The following is a 17,921-nucleotide window of genomic DNA, read 5'->3' as shown; positions in this document are numbered from 1 at the left end:
AAGGTACCTGGCTTCTAAAAATTTTAGAAGTTAAGTCTAACACTAGACAGGTTTTCCAAAATATTTTAGTCTAGGTTAGAAGTTAAAATTACCAGGTTATGTCTCAGAAGTTTTGAAAATTCTCACTCCACATTCTCAGACCTGTTCTAGACTCTGAGCACCCATCTGACTTCAGCCCTCCACACATGACTGTCCCATATAGCACTTAATTCCTTAATAACTCTATGAAATGCATTATTTCCTTTCATAAAAATGTTTTCAAATTCTTCATCCATAATTATTAGCACATAATACAGATCAAAGAATTCTTTTTGCAAACTGTGCATACCATAAAAATTTATAAACACTCCAGAACAACCAAAATTTGGTTTTAGAGGTATTTGCTATAAAATATTAAAAAGAAGATATGTGATATTTTCATCAAGAGTTTCAATGGCAAATTTTTTTTAAGAAACAGAAATGATTTTAAAATTCAAAGACGAAAGAAGAAAACTAAACTAAAAATGATTACTATAAATAATTTTTAAGATTTTTATATAATTTACAGAATTTAATGTGCGCAAATGAATCCTGACTCAATTTTAGAGATCATCCAAAAACTTGTTCTTAAGGGAAATGAACATGATTACAACATACTTCAGTAACCCAAGGCACCATAAAGGCATTGTCTTAGATTTGAACATCTAGTTGTCAGTAAGGCAACTTAGGAGGAGTTAATAGCTATTTGTATAATAGTTAAAGATGAAAAATAGTACAAATGGAGAACTCTGATGCTACCATGACTTAAGGTTATTTGCCAACTATAAGGTATAATCTCTCATAATGTGATATTTTTACCATCAGGGGATAATAGCAATGCTCACTAATGATCAAGGTGTGTGTTTTGCTAGATACCCTTATTTGACCAAATACTATTCAATTACTGTAAAGATATGTTTTTCACCTGAATGTATAAATACTAATTAACAATGGAAATAATCTAAACATGCAAAAATAGCTTAATGGTTGGCAGTTATGCTACAATTTTGGAAAGGAATTATGTGCAGATATTAGAGATGATGATGATTTCTATTCGTTAGTGTAGGGAAAATGAATGGTTTAGTAAGAATTAGTGAATTAAAAACAGTTTGTATAAGAGGCCCTTTTTATTTTTTAAGAACTGTATAAATAAATTTGAAAGGATCAAATTGAAATGTTGGGAAGATACAACAGGGCGGCGGGTGGGGAGGCAGCGCTTTCAGTACCTCCTCAATAAGGGGTCAGAGAGATGCATTGATACCCTTAGATTCTACCTGCTGAGAAACTCCTAGCAAAATTTCACTGAAGAGAGACCGGCCGGGAATTAGTAGGATTTTGGAGGTGACAGTTTGCCCCAGACAAGTGAATCTCCGCCACACGGCGCAGAGGTCCAGACCCACCAGCCGCTACCGGCGCGACTCGGTGACCATCAGCCACCCGCCCGCGGCCCCCACGACTGGGCAGCTAGCCTCCAAGGCGTAGCTCAGCAGGAGCGGCGCAGGGACTCTAGGAAGAGGTCTCTAGACAAGCCTTCATGAAATAGCGAACTGGGAACTGAAACCAACCAGAGACAGACCAGTCCCACCCCTCCCTTCGGACACTCCGGCAAGGAGCCTGGGGCCCGCCATAGCAGAGAGGTGATGTCACCGGAGTTCGGCCAACGGAATTCCTTCCCAGCGGAATCCACTTTAGCAGGTGTGTGACTCCCACCCCACCCAGATACAATCAGCCGGGAAACCTCTCCGGGGGGCATGTCTGTAGGGAAGCAGATTCCCGATCCCCAACTCCCCTTACCACCAGCATTGACACCCAAGGAATTAGCCGCCAGTTTCCTGGGGCGTGCCCACCAAAGAGGTCAGGAAAAATTAAACTGTTGGTTCCCAGATCACCACTCCCCAGCACTGGGGCTTAGATGTATGACAGAGAGAGTGCTTAGTCATTTGGGAAATAGGACACGTGGTGGGGCTGCAAGTGTAACCAGATCCTTGGGGAACCGCCTCCGGTGAACAGGACCTGGCTGGCTGGCTGGAAGGAGGAAGGGGGGGAGGGGCTGGAGAAGTGAAACGGCTCTGGACTAACAGGATTGGGAGACTCCCAGGAGCTGCCTTACAGGAATTGCTGTCGGCACATAGAGGGCAGAAGCTTGGCTCAGAGGGCACAGCTCTGCCTACTGGAAGAGAAGAAAATGGATCTCTAAGACTTCATTTTTTTCTCTCTCTCTTTTCTTTTCTCCCTGTTTCCTTCTTTCTTTCTTTCCCATTTCAAGTTTTATTGTTCTTTCTATTCTCCTCTAATCTATCTATCTCTCTCTCCTTCTTTCTTTTTAAGAGCACCTTCCTTCCCCTACCCCCCAACTTTCATCCCTAGCATTACGTCTTCCATTAAGTGTAATTGTCTAAATGCAAATAGGTGAATGTTTTGAGGCTGTCTATAGGGCTCCTAAATACCTAGCTACTACTAAACACCCTGATCCAATCTCCTGTTAATATCGCCCTTCAGTAGAGCAATCTTCCAAAGTAGCCAAGACATACTAACCTTCATACCATCATAGCACCTAACCTAAACATAAAGTCCTAAGACCAAACAACAGATCACTATATGCATACAGAATTTAGAAGCCTTTTATGAATTGAATGAATCAGATTTAAAGTACAATAAAGCCCAACATTTCTAGGCATCATCTCCCACCACAAAGGAGAGACCACAGAGATATACAAAACCAAAACAAATTTATAGGAGAAAACAGAAACACAGCAGTTAAACAGAGTTGGAAAGTAACGTGAACAACATGAAAATACAAGGGAAAAAAGGATTACAAACAATGCAGGACAACCTAAATCTATAGGAGAACCTAGAGGCATCAGAAAAATGGACAGAGAAAGAACTCAAGGCATACCTGACTCAGATGGAATGGAATCTTAGAGAAGTCATGAGACAGCAAGTCGAAACAATGAAAGAATACTTTGAAAACGAATTGCATAAGCAAATTCAAATTGCAAAGAAGGAACTCTACCAGGAGATAGAGATCCTAAAAAAATCAAACAGTAATCCTAGAAATGCAGGAAACCATAAACCAAATAAAAAACTCAAACAAGAATATTACAAATAGACTAGATCAAGTAGAAGCCAGAACATCAGATAATGAAGACAAAGTTAATCAACTTGAAAAGAATATAGTCAACACAGAAAGGATGCTTAAAATTCACGAGCAATCTATCCAAGAGATATGGGATGTCATAAAAAAAAACCAAACTTGAGAGTCATTGGGAGAGAAGAAGGCATAGAGGTTCAAACCAAAGGAATGAACAATCTATTGAATGAAATAATACTAGAAAACTTCCCAGATATGAAAGATGGAATGGATTGCCAAATCCTGGAAGCCTACAGGACCCCAAACATTCAAAACCATAATAGACCAACTCCAAGACACATAATTATGAAGATATCCAACATACAGAAAAAGGATAGAATATTAAAAGCTATGAGAGAAAGGAGGCAATTACATTCAGGGGTAAACCAATTAGGTTAACGGCTGATTTTTCATCACAGACTTTGAAAGCGAGAAGATCCTGGAACAACGTATTTCAAATGCTGAAAAATAATGGATTCCAACCAAGAATACTGTATCCAGCAAAATTAAGCTTCAGATGTGACAATGAAATTAAAATATTTCACCAACAAAAGTTAAAAGAATTCACAGCCAGAAAACCAGCACTGCAAACCATTTTGAGCAAAATACTACAAGAAGAGGAACTGAAAAATAGCACCCCAAAGTAACAGTGGGAGGTATCTCAATAAAGGGGGAGAAAAATAACCAAAGAGAAAAAACTAGCCAAACTAAAATAAATAAATAAATAAACATGACTGGAAGTACAAACCATATTTCAATGGTAACCTTAAATGTTAATGGCTTAAATTCACCAATCAAGAGACATAGGCTAGTAACCTGGATTAAAAAAAAACAAATCCAACAATATGCTGCCTTCAGGAGACTCATGTGATAGGAAAACACATACACAGGCTGAAGGTGAAAGGTTGGGAAAAATCATACCACTCACATGGCCCTCGGAAGCAAGCAGGAGTGGCCATACTCATATCGAATAAAATCAACTTCAAATCTAAATTAATCAAAAGGAATAAAGAAGGAAACTATATACTGTTAAAAGGAACCATCCACCAACAAGACATAACAATTATCAATTTGTATGCACCAAACAATGATGCCGCAACATTCATAAAACAAACTCTCCTCAAGTTCAAGAGTCAAATAGACCACAACACAATAATTATGGGTGACTTCAACACACTGCTCTCTCCATTAGACAGATCCTCCAGACAAAAGCTGAATAAAGAAACTAGAGAACTCAATAATACAATCAATAACCTAGACTTAAAAAACATATATAGAATATATCAACCATCATCAAGTGGATACACGTTCTTCTCAGCAGCACATGGATCTTACTCAAAGATAGACCATATATTATACCATAGGGCAACTCTTAGTAAATATAAAGGTGTGAAGATAATACCATGCATCTTATCTGTTCATAAAGGAATGAAATTGGAAATCAACGATAAAAGAAGGAAGGAAAAATCCTGCATCACCTGGAAAATGAACAATATGTTACTGAATGATCAATGGGTTACAGAAGACATAAAGGAGAAAATCAAAAAAATTCTTAGAGATAAACAAAATACAGACACAACACACCAGAATCTATGGGACACAATGAAAGCAGTTTTAAGAGGGAAATTCATTTCCTGGAGTTCATTCCTCAAAAAAAAAAAAGAAAAAAAACAACAACAACAAATAAATGAACTCACACTACATCTCAAAACCCTAGAAAAGGAAGAGCAAAACAACAGCAAATGTAGTAGAAGAAAAGAAATAATTAAAATCAGAGCAGAAATCAATGAAATTGAAACAAACAAAAAAAACATTGAAAAAATTGATAAAACTAAAAGTTGGTTTTTTGAAAAAATAAATAAGATCGACAGACCCTTAGCCATGCTAATGAAGAGAAGAGAGAGAACTCAAATTACTAACATACGGGATGAAAAAGGCAATATCACAACAGACACTACAGAAATACAGAAGATAATTAGAAAGTATTTTGAAATCCTATATTCCAATAAAATAGAAGATAGTGAAGATATCAATAAATTTCTTAATTCATATGATTTGCCCAGATTGAGTCAGGAAGACACACACAATTTAAACAGACCAATAACAAAGGAAGAAATAGAAGAAGCGATCAAAAGACTATCAACCAAGAAAAGCCCTGGACCAGATGGGTATACAGCAGAGTTTTACAAAACCTTCAAAGAAGAATTAATACCAATACTTTTCAAGCTACTTCAGGAAATAGAAAAGGAGGGAGAACTTCCAAATTCATTCTATGAGGCCAACATCACCCTGATCCCGAAACCAGACGAAGACACTTCAAAGAAAGAAAACTACTGACCAATATCTCTAATGAACTTAGATGCAAAAATTCTCAATAAAATCCTGGCGAATCGAATACAAAAGCATATCAAAAAAATAGTGCACCATGATCAAGTAGGATTCATCCCTGAGATGAAAGTCTGGTTCAATATACGGAAATCAATAAATGTTATTCACCACATCAATAGACTTAAAGATAAGAAGCATATGATCATCTCGATAGATGCAGAAAAAGCATTAGATAAAATACAGCATCCCTTTATGTTCAAAACACTAGAAAAACTAGGGATAACAGGAACTTATCTCAACATTGTAAAAGCTATCTATGCTAAGCCTCAGGCTAGCATCATTCTGAATGGAGAAAAACTGAAGGCATTCCCTCTAAAATCTGGAACAAGACAGGGATGCCCTCTCTCACCACTTTTTTTCAATTTTGTTCTTGAAATAGGTGCCAGAGCAATTAGAGAGACAAAAGAAATTAAAGCCATAAAAATAGGAAAAGAATAACTTAAATTATCACTATTTGTGGGAAACATGATTCTATACCTAGAAGATCCAAAAGGGTCTACAAAGAAACTACTAGAACTAATAAATGAATTCAGCAAAGTGGCAGGATATAAAATCAACACGCATAAATCAAAGGCATTCCTGTATATCAACAACAAAACTTCTGAAATGGAAATGAGGAAAACCACTCCGTTCACAATACCCTCAAAAAAAAATAAAATACTTGGGAATCAACCTAACAAAAGAGGTGAAAGATTTATACAATGAAAACTACAGAACCCTAAAGAGAGAAACAGAAGAAGATCTTAGAAAATGGAAAAATGTACCTGTTCATGGATAGGCAGAACTAACATCATAAAAATGGCGATATTACCCAAAGTTCTCTACAGGTTTAATGCAATGCCAATCAAAATCCCAACAGCATTTCTTGTAGAAATAGATAAAGCAATCATGAAATTCATATGGAAAAACAAAAGATCCAGAATAGCAAAAGCAATTCTTAGCAGGAAGTGTGAATCTGGAGGTATAGCGATACCAGATTTCAAAATGTACTACAGAGCAATAGTAACAAAAACAGCATGGTACTGGTACCAAAACAGGCAGGTGGACCAATGGTACAGAATAGAGGACACAGAGACCAATCCACAAAATTACAACTTTCTTATATTTGATAAAGGGGCTAAAAGCATGCAATGGAGGAAGGATAGCATCTTCAACAAATGGTGCTGGGAAAACTGGAAATCCATATGCAACAAAATTAAGCTGAACCCCTTTCTCTCGCCATGCACAAAAGGTGACTCAAAATGGATCAAAGAGCTTGATATCAAATCAGAGACTCTACCCCTGATAGAAGAAAAAGTTGGCTCCGATCTACATATTGTGGGGTCAGGCTCCAAATTCCTTAATAGGACACCCATAGCCCAAGAGTTAATAACAACAATCAACAAATGGGACTTACTTAAACTAAAATGTTTTTGCTCAGCAAGAGAAACAATAAGAGAGGTAAATAGGGGGCCTACTTCCTGGGAACAAATTTTTACTCCTCACACTTCAGATAGAGCCCTAATATCCAGAATATACAAAGAACTCAAAAAATTAAACAATAAGATAACCAATAACCCAATCAACAAATGGGCCAAGGACCTGAACAGACACTTCTCAGAGGAGGACATACAATCAATCAACAAGTACATGAAAAAATGCTCCCCATCTCTAGCAGTCAGAGAAATGCAAATCAAAACCACCTTAAGATACCATCTCACTCCAGTAAGATTGGCAGCCATTATGAAGTCAAACAACAACAAGTGCTGGCGAGGATGTGGGGAAAAGGGTACACTTGTACATTGCTGGTGGGACTACAAATTGGTGCGGGCAATTTGGAAAGCAGTATGGAGATTCCTGGGAAAGCTGGGAATGGAACCAACATTTGACCCAGCTATCACACTTCTTGGACTATTCCCTGAGGACCTTAAAAGAGCGTACTATAGGGATACCACCACATCAATGATCATAGCAGCACAATTCACAATAGCTAGACTGTGGAACCAACCTAGATGCCCTTCAATAGATGAATGGATTAAAAATAAATGTGGCATTTATACACAATGGAGTATTGCGTAGCACTAAAAAATGACAAAATCATGGCATTTGCAGGGAAATGGATGGCATTAGAGCAGATTATGCTAAGAGAAGCTAGCCAATCCTTAAAAAACAAATGCCAAATGTCTTCTTTGATATAAGGAGAGCAACTAAGAACAGAGCAGGGAGGAAGAGCATGAGGAAAAGATTAACTTAAACAGAGAGGAGTGGTGGGAGGGAAAGGGAGAGAGAAGGGAAATTGTATGGAAATGGAAGGAGACCCTCAATGTTACACAAAATTACATATAAGAGGTTGTGTGGGGAAAGGAGGGGGGGACAAGGGAGAGAATTGAACAACAGCAGATGAGGTAGAGAGGGAAGATGACAGGGGAGGGGAGGGGGGATAGTAGGGGATAGGAAAGGTAACAGAATACAACGTCACTAATATGGCATTATATAAAAATGTGAATGTGTAACCGATGTGATTCTGCAATTTGCATTTGGGGTAAAAAAGGGAGTTCATAACCCACTTGAATCAAATGTATGAAATATGATATGTCATGAGCTTTGTAATGTTTTGAACAACCAATAAAAAAAAGAGAGAGAAAAAAAGAAGCTCTGTTGCCAAAAAAAAAAGAAAAATCTACATAGTACTAATCAAAAAAAAAAGTGAAATGTTAACAGTAGTTTCTGTAGTCAGTCATGTAATTGGTGATTTTTTTCTTTTGTTTTGAAGGTTTCTTCAATAAACATGTAGCTCATGTATATTAAAAATAGTAAAACATTTCATTGCAGACTTTTTTGTTAAAACAAATATAAAAATGCATGTTTTCCATAACAATTTATAAAGTATAAAAAAGTTAAAGTTCTAATTTTTTCAGTATATTTTGCAATCCAGCAATAATCAATGCAAATATTTAATTTATTTTAGTCCTTTTGTTTATTTTTATTTGTTAATCACATGTTTATATACCAATGTTTATATACCAATGTTTATATACTGTTTATATACCAATCAATTCCATGATATATTTTCAAAACATAATGCTCTGACAGCAATTAATTCTGAAAAGCATCAGAAATTCATATTTAGGACATTTTGAGGTTAAATGTCTTAAATATCTATATTATAATTAATTAATTTATGCTCAATAATTTATTAAATATTTCTAAATAGTTAGAAATTTCTTACTAACTTTGAATGTCAGACTCTGTGATGTCTGGTTTCAAGAACATTTAGTGCATTTTCTTAGCACTAGCTATAACAACAACAACAACAACAACAAAACAACAACAAAAATCACTACCATTTACTTAATCTGGACAATACAAAAGTGACATTTCATGCTTATTAAATGTATTGTTTAATCTGACCTTGAAAACTTTCCCTGTGCTGCTACTTTCCTCATCCTATACCTGTGGAAAGCAAGGAATAGAAGTCTGGACCATCTCATCCCCACGCCAAGTACAAGATCTATCAGTATTTAGTCCAGGCCGTCTGATTCCCTGCATTCATTTCCCCTGAGTTAAAGAAGAGTGAAAATGGTCAACTGTATCCAAAGAATGTCTTTGCCAGGAACTTATAGTCCTGGTGTTTAAACTCCTTCTAACCTGTTAGATTTGGGGGCTTATTCAATGTTTCATTCAGGAGAGTCTTTTTTTTTTAATTTTAATCAGCAAGTGCTAGGGAAATAATAAATTCTGATTCATATTTTTGTAAATACTGAATATAGAATTATAGAATATATTATAGAATATTATAGAATATTTATAAAGGTTTATGATTTGGACGTTTTTTATTATTGATTTTTAAAAATAAATAAATAAATGACAGCAAAATACATTACAATTCTTATTACACATATATACCACAGTTTTTCATATCTCTGTTTGTATGTAAAGTATTTTGACACCCAATTTGTGTCTTCATACATGTACTTTGTATAATGATGTCCATCACATTCCACCATCCTTGCTAATCCCCTACCCCCTTCCTTACCCTCCCACCCCTCTTCCCTATCTAGAATTCTTCTATTCCTCCCATGCTCCCCCTCCCTACCCCACCATGAGTCAGCCTCCTTATATTAGAGAAAACATTTCTTTTGTGTGGGGGTTGGCTAACCTCACTTAGCATTATCATCTCAAACACCATCCATTTACCTGCAAATGCCATGATTTTATTCTCCCTTATTGCTGAGTAAAATACATTGTCCACATCTGCCACATTTTTTTATTTATTCATCTATTGAAGGGCATCTAGTTTGGATCCACAGTTTAGCTATTATGAATTGTCCTAGATTATACAAGATGATATTTAAGAGACTTGTGATGTACATTGCTTCATTTTTTATGCACGTAAGTCTCTGTGGCATATTCTTCCTAGTGCATCTTTGACTTCTTTGTTCCTCAGGGTATAAATGAGAGGATTGAGGGTTGGGGTGATGACTGTGTAGAAGAGGGAGATGAACTTCCCATACGTGTGGGCATAGGAACTGTTAGGCTGGATGTAGATGGCTGTGATACTCCCATAGAAGAGGGATACTACTGTCAAGTGGGATCCACATGTCCCCAGGGCTTTGTGCCAGGCTGCACTGACTTGATGCTTATAACTGCCTTGGCTATATGTCCGTAGGATATGAATATCAGCGGCAAGGGCAAAAGGAGCAAGACCAATGAAGCAACGAAGAGCTGGATCTCATTGGCATGGATATCCACACATGCAAGCTTAATCATGGAGGGGACTTCACAGAAGAAATGATGAAGCCACTGGTGTCCACAGAGAGGTAGCCAGAGGGTGACAGTGCCCTGGATGAGATCATTTCCTGCTCCATTCAGCCATGTGACCCCTGCCATATCCTGGCACAAGCATGTGTTCATTACAGCTGTATAGTGGAGAGGTCTGCACACTGCAGCATAGTGGTCAAAAGCCATCACAGCCAGGAGAACACATTCAGTGGATCCCAATGACAGGGAGACATAGAGCTGGATGGCACAACCCAGGGATGTGATGCTCTTGGCTGGTCCTTTGAGGTTCCACAGCAGCTGAGGGACAATACTGGTGGTAAAACAGATGTCCACTAGGGAGAGGTGAGTAAGGAAAAAGTACATGGGTATTTTGAGTTTAGGGTCTGTGGAAGAAACCAGAATAATTAGTGTATTTCTCACCAAGGTAAGAAGGTAGGATATCAAAACAGCCACGAAGAGTATCTTTTCCAGCTGGGGCTGGTCTGAGAAGCCCACCAGAACGAAGTCTTCTTTGGCACTGCTATTGGTCATGCCCATTACCTTGTTCAGACAAGAAGAAAAACATTACAAGAATTAAAAAGAGAGTATAATGTGTTGGTCACTAGTGACAACATCAAACTTTACAAAATAACTCTTTGAAATCCTTACTCAGACAAATTACAGTGGCTCACAGAATAAATTTCAGTACAGTGTCCTTCAAAAGTTGCAGAAGATGTTGTTAAAGACTTTCTACAGAGAGGCACCTGGAGCTTACTCTGGAAACAAAGGCTTTCCTTGAGAAAGAACTATTAGAAGCTGAGATAAAATCTTCCACAGAAGGACAAAAAATACAGAGAAAGAAGAAAATGCCAAAGGAAAAAATACATTAAATTCATTAATAGCTTATGAAGAATCATTCAAATCAAATGGAAAAATTCAGTAAAATAAATGTTTAATATAAGCAAATTATATATATATATATATATATATATATATATATATATATATATAGAGAGAGAGAGAGAGAGAGAGAGAGAGAGATTATATATATAATTTCCACTATATATATATATATATATATATATATATATATATATATATATATATAATTTCCAGTCTTCAAGCATAAATTTTGAGTTAGGCATTCTTCTTTGATGATTTTGTTTATATGAATGACTGTTGGGTTGCAGAGACTATAAAGATTCTTTTTTATTTTAAAATGGTAAATATTTGGTTAATAAAGTCATATTATTATTATTTATATCTAACTGTTCAATAATGTGGACACATAATATCAGAAACATGTTTCCTTTAGGGATTAGTCAATTTATTTATTCCATAAGCTTATTGGGGATGTAGGTTCATGCAGCACATTCAACAAAACCCTCATTTTTTTTTTTGTGTGTGTGGTACTAGGAAAGGGAATGTTCAAAGAAAACATGGTTAAATCTGAAAGGAGGGAGTGGGGATTATTAGTACGAGGGCACATCTAAAGAATGAAAGAGATGCTTCAATGTACATAAAACCTACATAGAATTTTTACCTTTCAGAAGGCTAAAGGGCAGCTTTCAAAAAAACTCCAAACATTTATGAATGCAAAAGTTTAAAATATATTCACCCATTCAGTTAATATACCTAAAGACCACAACCATACCTGTTGTTTAGGACAAATAGACACTTTCTACATGGATGTGAAAAATCATTCAGGCCTTGAAATTTTTCCCTAATAATTTCATATCATGTGATTTTTTATTGTAAAAAATAAAGATGGAAATAATATATGTGAAATAATTGTCAAAAGTAATACCTTACAGTAATTTCACTTATCATATAAAATGATATTTAGCAAAAATCAGTAAAAATAAAATCAAAGGAGTGGTGGGGGAGAGACATCAAATAACAACATCAAGTCCTTGAGGGATCACTCAAGAGATAGGGAAAGGGGAGCACTATATGAAAAAGAATATGAAGGAGGCTATATATATATATATATATATATATATATATATATATACATATGCATAATTTTATGTATATGTAAAATACATAAAAGGTATTGCCTAGATGTTTATACATATCCATATCCATACAAACCCCCAAAATACATATATGCATAATTTTCAGTTTTCTCACGTTACTTCTATCAATGCAATAAAATAAATTCAGACATGTCACTCTCATTCTAATCCTGCTTATAGCATCTACCAATCTTGGCCAAATGATACTTTCAATAGAGATTTTAACACACATTCTCATACATATACAATCTCAAAAGAATAAAATGAGAGATTAATTCTGGTCATGAGAAAGTTCCTTACTTGTAAGATTGTGTTCATTTTAGGCCCATAGAAGAATTGTATTTAACTTTGCTGCAAAATCTGAAATTACATGTGTTCCATATTATCTCCCTTTACCCAGATGGACATCACTTGTATCCAAAATCTCAATTTATTATTAAAAGTTAAGAATCATGAGAATAAGTCAGAAATAAAATCAAGGCATAAATAATAGTGAATATATTAAAAGAGAAGAAGCTTTTTTTATTTTTTTTTTCATCCCAATAACCACATTTTTTAAAAAGAGGAAATTTAAGCCACAAAGCAATAACAATTTTTACCTTGAAGTGATAAATCAATGTCTGAGGCCCATGAATTGGTTTTAGGGACTGTTATTTGAGATTGGAGATCCCTGAAGACCAGAAAATAAAGAGAGGTTGGGAGAGGACACAGGCTATTGAATCAAAAAAGTTCCCAGGGACATAGCTCTCCCAATATGGCAATTAATCTCAGGCTCTATAGTATCCAAAGTCAATGGTCCCAGGAGATCATTCTGAAAGAGAGTCTTACCTTTCAGTACTGTTTAAACTAGACAAAACCACAAGGATTTTAACTTTTACTTTAATAACCTCCCAATATTGAGTCACTCTGTTTTAAATATATTAATATTAAATTTCTATCAATAATCTAATATCACACACACACACACACACACACACAGTAAATACATCTTATTGGCAGATAATTTCATTGGAACCTTAAAAATTTCTCTTATCCTTTCTTTACATCTACCCTGAAAACTCAGACCTGGAACATTTTTACAGGGCTTTTCTCCTCATTTCTTACAAGCACTGGGTTTGATGGAGATAAACATATGACTTTGTGGAATCACACCTTTAAAAATACAAGTCTCTCTTCCAATGGCCTCTTAGGTCTGCCCAGAAATCATTCTATGTGTGTCCTGTTGTTCTTCTCTTCTGTCATAGAAAACTGGGACAAATTATTAAATCCTCCCACTCATCCCTGCACAGGTTATCTTACTCTAAGACCAAACAAAGTCCCCAGATGGAAATCCCATTAATTTCCTGCCTGCTGCCTATAAGTACACCATATTCACCCCATACTTTATGCTTTTCTTCAAGCATACTTTTGCTCAATAGAGGAGGTGAACTTCAATTTGTCTAAGGCTACTGACTCCTTTTCCAATATTTCAGAGTATGAGTAAAAACTCATGCACCCTCATGTTCTAGCCAGATGATACCAATGACAGGTCTAAGAAAACAATTGCAGTGATGTAACCATGGATGGCAACCACATTTAGCTAAGGCGTGTACCCAGTACTAAAAGAGTAGCAGATATTTGGACAAACTTCACAGCATATACAGAATCTGAAGGAAACAACAGTTCACCTAACTTGATCATTTTCTGTGCATTGAGTCCCAGTACTAAAAATATTCATAATCCTCAATAGAATCTGGATTTTATGAAAGTCTATTGATTCTTTATATAAATTTATTTCATATCTAAATAAATATTTCAGCTGGATATGTTGGTACACACCTGTAATCCCAGCAGCTCTGGAGGATGAGGCAAGAGGATTTCGAGTTCAAAAACAGCCCCAGCAAAAGGGAGATGTTAAACAACTCAGTGAGACCCTGTCTCTAAATAAAATACAAAATAGGGCTGGAGAATGTTGCTCAGTGGTTAGATGTCCCTCAATTTAATCCCAGGTACTCTTCAAAACAAACAAACAAACAATTCATAAAGATGCAGGTTGATAAATTCTTACATTATGAACACATCTTGATGGAGAAATAAAACAAGAAACACTCCAGAACAACCCTCAATTCATTTCCATATAATACTTTTACTTATCACATGTAACATTTATTATGATTTTTGAATGGTATATAAACAAAATAATGCATCATTATTACTTTTGTCTCTGCCTTCATTCATTCAACATTGACTTTGTGAAATTTAATCATTATGGTGATGGTAACATAAAATTACAATTTTTATTCCTGCATTGTATTACATTTGGTGAATATGCCACTCCATATTTAGCCATTGTAGTATTGATAGGTATTTAAGCATTTTCAGGTTCATCTTTTATGAGCAATGCCACTATGAATATTTTTGCACTTATCTCTGGGTAAACCAAAATGTAAGTTATCTTCTGATGAATTGGTTGGACATAGATTATATTCAGATTTAGTAGATACCATTAACCCTGAAAATTGATGTAAACACCTATACTTCTCAGGGTTTGGGAGTCCAATTGCTCCACATCTATGCTTACACTCAGTGTTTTGTGTTCTTTTAATTTTATCCATCTGGAAGTAAGTAATGGATATTTAATTACTACTTAGATTTTGTACTCCCCTGATGACTAATAAAATTGACCAGATTATTTTGTTTAAAATTCATTGAGAGATCTTATGTATCATGCTTGTTGAAGTCTCTAGGTTTTTTTCCAAGTTGACTTCTACAAATTTTTTACATATGTCAGAAGTTTGAAAAATAAAAGGGAAAATTCAAATACTTGTTTCAGTCAAAACTAAAGGATAGTCTGACAAACTAACACGGGTTTGAAATATTATCAAGTCCATTATGAAATAAATCATACTCATTGCCCAAATTGAATTTATTCCAGAGTCAAAACATGAATAATGAAAATTCACCAAAATAACAGAGTTAAGGAAGGAAAAATTACATAATTATACCATTAGATCCCGAATCAGCTATTCATAAAATTCAAGGTTCACAAAAATAATTTTTTTTTGTAAACTATGAGTAGAATAAGACATTCTAAACTTTTAAACAAATGTGGCTTTTCAGGTCACTAGAAAAAGTAATTTTTTTTATTACATGCTACTGTAATAACTAATCATTCATATGGAAAAGGAGACATGTGACCGCTATCACACCATCAATAAATATTCTCACCAGATTATTATTCAACCAGTAATGAAAGAAAAAAAGTATACATTCATGACATCATCATGAGAATGCTTTCTTACCAAATCAGTAAATTATTGAAATATCAAACCATGAAGGAAAAGCTTGATTGATTTGAATGTGTTGAAATTACTGAAAAGCTTTGTCATTGCCCTTGGGTTGAATTCTTAGGAAATACCCTGCTGTTTCCTGGCACTGTATACTTCTCCTTAGAAAGTCTTCCTACTGTATGCATATCAGTGCCCATACTAGTTTGTATATCCTTTCCCTTCCCTCTAGCTTCTTTCCCTAATCTCTCTCTCTCTCTCTCTCTCTCTCTCTCTCTCTCTCTCTCTCTCTCCCCCCCCCCTTTTTCTTTCTTTCTCTCTCTCAGTTTGCACACTCTCCTGGGTTTCAGTCATTAAATCAAATCTTCCCTCCAAACCAAACATGACTGTAAACCTGTTTCTGCTCAGAGCTATATATTTTCTATCTTTTTAAGGAGCAGGATAGAAGATTTGAACTGGGGCAGTGGCAACGTGAATGTGATGGATGAAATGGGTTAAGACAAAACTAGGAATAGTTTGGAGAAGAGTTTCCTATGGCTGTGATGATAAGGGAAGTCTAAATATAAAGCAGGATCCACATTCCAACTTTACACTAAGTTAGAGGAGCTACAAAAAATATAGGGAATAGTTGGGCATAGTTAAATACAAGGAAGTGATTGAAGACGTAGAGAAATCATTAAATCAGTAAGGTCAATCAAGTTATGAAGTTTGGAATAGTATAACTGGCGTAGAAGTAACTAACAATTATTAGATGGTTGTTATTAATACATAATAGCTAGCTCTGAGTTTAACTGTATTCCAATCAAATTTACTTATCACAGTAGTCAAGTTAAGTTAGGAACTATTGTTCCCACTCTTGTATTGTTGAGGATACTATGAATTGGTGTAATATGATATGTATTTAAACATTATTCTAGTTGATTAGTTTCATAGGACTGGGCTTTGAACCCAAGCATTCTGACTCAAAGTTTCAACAATATTCTTTAGAGCAAAGATTCCAAAGTCAAAATTGATACTTAATTGCAATTTATTGTTGATACAAAGAGGTGTGAAGAGAGATTTTGATTGGTTTTAGTGTTTCCAGGAAAAATCAAATGAATAAATAAATAAAAAACAAATGAATAAATAAAATCAAATAAACAAATAAACAAACAAATAAAAAATCTAAGTATTATTCAATATAAAATGTAAAACAAACACAAGCACACAATGAAGCACATGTTGAGAATGACAGAGGTTGTGTGGAAAGACTATGGAGAATTCCAAGCACCATATTTTTTAATATTTATTTTTTAGTTGTAGTTAGATACAACACATTTATTTTATTTATTTATTTTTATGTGATGCTGAGGATCAAACCCAATGCCTCGCATGTGCTAGGAGAGCACTGTACCTCTGACCCACAACCCCAGCCCATATCATTCTATTTTTGAAAATATTTTAAATAATTATTAAATTCACTCAGTATTTACCACTGCCATGACTTTTTGACACTTTGCATGAGTTAAGTTTATTTAATCGTCACTGACCATGTCAGAAGTGATTGAGAAATGTACAGGTAAGGTAAAGAACAGAGGGTCATGAACAGCAAGTGAGTAAAACAAACCTTCAAACAAAGTAAGTGTGGCCCCAGAGACCCACAGGTTCCCACAAAGACACTGGTAATGCAGGAGACTGTTACATAGAATTGAATGCAAGATTTTGCCAAGAGCCTGGATCAAGCTGAGACTCCATTATGTGAATGTTTAGTATTCATTAATTTATTTAGTAATTATTTATAATTATTTCAATTATTATTTGTTAAAAGTAAATATTTTTTCTCAGTAGTAGTTTAAGTAGATTCACAGATTTTGTGCTGTATGCCAAAAAAAAAATCCACTTTTTGAAGTTTGATGATGTTGTATTTTTTTCTTGAAAGAGCTGAGATAATATATACAAAATGCTTGCAACAATATAACAAGAGAATTGTTCTACAAAGGAAATACTACAATAATTTCTTCATGCTAATATATATTTTTCAATTTTTCAAACAATAAATATAATTTTAATTCCCTAATTATGTATGCAGGTATATATGTATATATGTGCAGTGAAAATCTACAAAATCTTCCATTCTTACTATATGTGTAGCCTTTCAAATACATTTAATAAGGAAGTTTGTGAAAATATTTTTAAAACACAGGTTCCATGAGCTACAGAAATTGAATCTCATTTTTTTTTTATTGGAGACAATGTGGGCCACACTGTATGTTAATGCAGTTAGAGAGGCAGGCAGTCAGTCACTTTAGGGAGTAGTCATTTAATATCGTGTCTCTTTAATAAGTTTCCAGCACAGAAAGTCACTGCCCTTTATGTTTTCCA

General features: G+C 35.1%; 1 pseudogene; it reads right to left on the bottom strand.

The window, feature by feature from the left end:
• Window positions 1-9,899: 9,899 nt before the first annotated feature.
• LOC124095318 (olfactory receptor 2G3-like) lies at window positions 9,900-10,828 on the bottom strand (annotated as a pseudogene).
• Window positions 10,829-17,921: the final 7,093 nt, after the last annotated feature.

The sequence above is a fragment of the Marmota monax genome, unplaced genomic scaffold, assembly GCF_021218885.2.
Source record: "Marmota monax isolate L192 unplaced genomic scaffold, Marmota_monax_Labrador192_F-V1.1 WCK01_AAM20220418_F8-fsc00460, whole genome shotgun sequence".
Lineage (NCBI taxonomy): Eukaryota > Metazoa > Chordata > Mammalia > Rodentia > Sciuridae > Marmota > Marmota monax.
The sequence above is the reverse complement of the archived record's forward strand: the minus strand, read 5'-3'. Positions and strand labels throughout refer to the sequence as shown.